Raw genomic sequence first — 4,142 nt, 5'->3', positions numbered from 1 at the left:
CAGGTTCAACAGCTCTGTGTGTTTGTGGCTGTGAATGTTCTGCTGGTGCCATCAGTGTCATGTTGATGTCAGTCTTCATTAAATATAGCTCACATCCTCAGACCGCACAGATTTCATCAAATGAGCTTTTGATGTTCATAACCATTACTGAGTTACAACCTTACAAATTCAACAATGTCAGTGGAAAAATGGGTGAATACTGTATCTCAGCATATTTTCATATTTCCATAAAATTGCACAGGCATGAGAAGTGTGTCGGTCAGCGGTGTCCAGTTCTGCTGATGAAGGATCAGTCACGCAGTGTTCATCTCCACACCTCAACACACGGGTTTCTGGTCATCATGAAGAGATGAGTCGCTGGTTTAGGTGTGTTTGATTAGGATTGGTTAAACTGTGTTTTGAAAATGTGTCTTTTCTAGTTCTTAGGAATTAGATGTGGAGAGATGTGAATATATATCATTTAGTATTATATAATAATATAATAACAGTGCCTTAACCATGAACTTGATCTTTCTTGATATTACATGATTATATCCCTATATGCAGAGATGGGCATAAATACATGGAAATGTATTTAAAATACAAATACAAAATACTGTGTGAAAAAAATTATTTAAATACAAATACAGTATTTTGAAAATACACAAAATACATGTGAAATTGTCCATCCAGTGCAGCATAGGTCACAGTGAATGAAGAAACTACACAGGCCTACTGACTTTACATTCCTAACCACATCTCTTTCTTTCTTTCTTTCTTTCTTTCTTTCTGGCAATTACAAATAAACTTATCCATCTCTTATTTGCTGCCCTCACCAATTATTTATAGGGGTTTAAGTAGGACTTAATCTCCCTGTGATTGTTTTGGGCTATTAAGCCTGGTTTAGGGGAAACTTTTGGGCAAACCACAATGCACCAAATTCCCCCAATTCCCCCAATATTTTAGTTGAATTCAGTTCAGTGTTGTTTCAGATCGGTTTAATAATGTGTAAAATCATCAATTACGAAAAGAGTTCAATTGCACAATAAATCAAACAGTGGAGAAAACAGTGATGTCATCATCAGCTCAGTCCGGGTCTCATCCAATAGTGTCATCAGCTCTGAATATACAAGTGTACTATACAAAACATTGCTGTAGTGTTGTTAACTGCTGCATTATTCAGTCAAAACTCATTTACCTCGCTTGCTGATTTTGATCAAATATATTCACATTTATGCATTTGGCAGACACTTTTATCCAAAGCGACATTTACATTCTTATCAGTCCTTACTTTCCCTGAGAATCAAACCCATGAAACCCATCGTACCGCTCTACTGTCAGAGCTACAGGAAAGCATGTCCTATATTCATGAAATACTAACATGTACTATATAAATATAAAATCCATTCATACACATTCATCTTATATACAGTAACAGTGTCTGAACCATGAACTTATTATTTGTTGAAAAAGGAACATGCTGGAGAATATTTATCAGGCTAGATGAATCACACTGATGCTTTCTGAAAGGAGAAATACAGAAATATAACACAAAGATCAATATAACATCAGATTTCTGCTTCAGTTTTCAATATTTCTCTGTATTTGTGTGTGTCTCACCTTTTCTGTGTCTCTAAAACATCACAATGAATCGGTGAAACATGAGAAACTGTGAATGAAGAACACAAACATCAGATTATAGCAATTCCTCAAACAGCAACAATTAATAAATCAGTGTCACTGATGGAGAGATCTGCCAAAAGCTCACAGTTGTGGATATACATTTACTTACAAGTTTCAGAAACTACAAAATATGGGTATTTTTAATGAAATTAATAAGAATAAGCATAAGAGACCTTAACTTAATTTCACGTGTGCTGCTAAAAGATGTTTTAATAAATATGGTGAAATAAACAAAATAACTATATAAACTCATGACCACAACTGTAATTAGCTTCTTGCTTTTCCAATATAGAGTGAATGAAAATTCATAGTTTAGAATTGATTTTACACATTTTAGACACCCAGAGAAAATTAAAACTGTTGATGATGAAATATGACAGTTTTATATTAAACATCATAAATACTCACAGTTTGGTTTTCCGCTATTCATGCTGCTTCGTCTGACTAGACTCGGCGTCTTTTTCTGTTTTGGCTCATTAGATTGTAACATTTTGTCCTTTTGGTTCCCCATTCTTCTCTTTCTCTGTTGTGTGTAATTATTCTGTAGTTTGTGAAGCTCAATATATGTCCTCCCATGCTGTAATTTCTCATATATTTTGAGAATATTATTATCTGTTCAAAAGAATACAGTAGTTCAGTTCAGAGTGAAGTTTGAAATTAGTTAAAGCTGCAGTCCATAGCTTTTTCTCTTTGTAGCCATTTCTGTTCGAAATCTGCAATTGAAGTTATTTGTGGTATTATCAACTTTACGTGGGTTGTACATCGGCATGAAACAGCGCGGATGAATCCAATGTTTTGAGGTGAATGTGCAGCTGTCAATCACCGCACCGGTGTGGATACAGGCTTTCAGAATCACAGAATATACTTTTTGGAAGTATGATCAATATTAGAATCGGAAAATGTTCTGAACGAGTAAGTAACATCCACTTTTGTTCTGACCAACTAAGGGAAAAAAGCATTGCAGTAAATCGCGCTGATTAAATCTAACGATCGCTTATATCATGTCAAACCGTGCAAATCATAAGCAGTTATTTTGTGCAATCATAGTGCTATGAAATAAACAGTGTATGAACGGAATCCCTGTTATGCATAAATGTTTTATAATATAACAAAATATAAACATCTTACGACAGGAACATTTTCACTTTACCGATCTGATTCAGATCCAGTACTTTACAACAGAGGAGGCGAGTTTGATTTTCTTGGAATAAAGGTGCATTGCTCTCTCTCATAGCTAGCACAAAATAATTCATATTTACCATAATAGCAAAACGAGAAAGGCCCAACAAAGGAAACTCCGTAACTGTGTAAATTAAGCTAACAAGTGCGCTACTATTACGTAATTAAACTATTGAAATGTCTTACCTGTCTAGCAAAAATAAGCCGTATCTGCGTCCGTTTTGAACCCCTTTAAAACACGGAGTTCAGTGACACTGGTGGATCATCTTCCAGAAGCCCTGCCGATGTTTATCCTTGTGTCTGCATGGGCCGCTTGCAGTCTCTTTTTTCTCTAGCCACTCCGAAGTCTTTTGGGTTTTACAACGGGTGAATCTCCAGTTGTCAGTGGTGATTGTCGTTTGAAACATTCTGGATCCGCTAGTTTAATTATTTCAAGTGCTGTGAGAAAAGGCTATAAATCTCCACCTCGAACATCCTCACACTCATAGTCTACTAGCCGAGACTCTTCTTTATGTGGACAGATGTGACGTAATGACGCAAAGACATGCTCGAATATCCCGTGGAAATCCACCAGTACCACTGGAATTAAAAACATTATTACAAGCTTACCGTTTTGAATCGAGCAACGGCAAGCAGAGAGTTTTGAACACTGGCTGGTTATGTTTTTTATTATTATTATTATTTTGGATAATTTTTAACACAAAAAAGTTACGGACTGCAGCTTTAATGATTGTTGAGCAATACAGGTTTACATTTCAGTTTCACTATAATAGAGACATAAATGTCTCAATTTAAATTAATTAATTAATAAAAATCTCTTTAGAGAACAATTAAAGATAAAGTGTTTTAGTTACCTTGTGATGAGCAGAAGAGAGGAGACATCCAGTGCGGGTCTGAGATCAGACAGATCAGAAAGATCAGCTTTTATAGTGTGTGAAGGTTACACTCCTCCTCTGTGATATATAGACTCTCAAGCAGTTTCACTTTCAGTTTCACTTTCAGTATCAGCATGAGTTATTATAATCACTGGAATATCTGGAAACTCATGCACAGTCACAGTCATATGTCAAAGTTATTCAAGCCACACACTCCCACCTCAATACTAACTGTTATACTTCATATTTCTATACTAAAAAAACATAATCTCTTTTTCTTATCTGAAGTTCCTCCACAGAATATCACAAAAAAAATTAGTTTCATATCTGTCCATCACAACCTTCATGAAGTCCAGAAAATGATATGTATCCAAAATGGTCAATGTTTATTATAATATCTTTATTCATATAATTTATTTTATTAGT

The 4,142-nt window shown here is 35.1% G+C and overlaps 1 long non-coding RNA gene across 1 annotated transcript; it reads right to left on the bottom strand.

Moving 5' to 3' along the window:
- Positions 1-940: 940 nt before the first annotated feature.
- LOC311077096 lies at positions 941-2,274 on the bottom strand. Its single transcript, XR_014604755.1, has 3 exons — positions 2,071-2,274; positions 1,600-1,648; positions 941-1,502 (listed from the first exon to the last, which is right to left on the bottom strand). It is a non-coding gene; the product is annotated as an uncharacterized lncRNA (long non-coding RNA).
- Between the last annotated feature and the right edge of the window lie 1,868 nt (positions 2,275-4,142).

Source organism: Abramis brama, assembly GCF_963993115.1.
Source record: "Abramis brama genome assembly, contig: SCAFFOLD_71, whole genome shotgun sequence".
Taxonomy (NCBI): domain Eukaryota; kingdom Metazoa; phylum Chordata; class Actinopteri; order Cypriniformes; family Leuciscidae; genus Abramis; species Abramis brama.
Note: the sequence above shows the minus strand (reverse complement) of the source record. Positions and strands in the feature narration are given on the sequence as shown.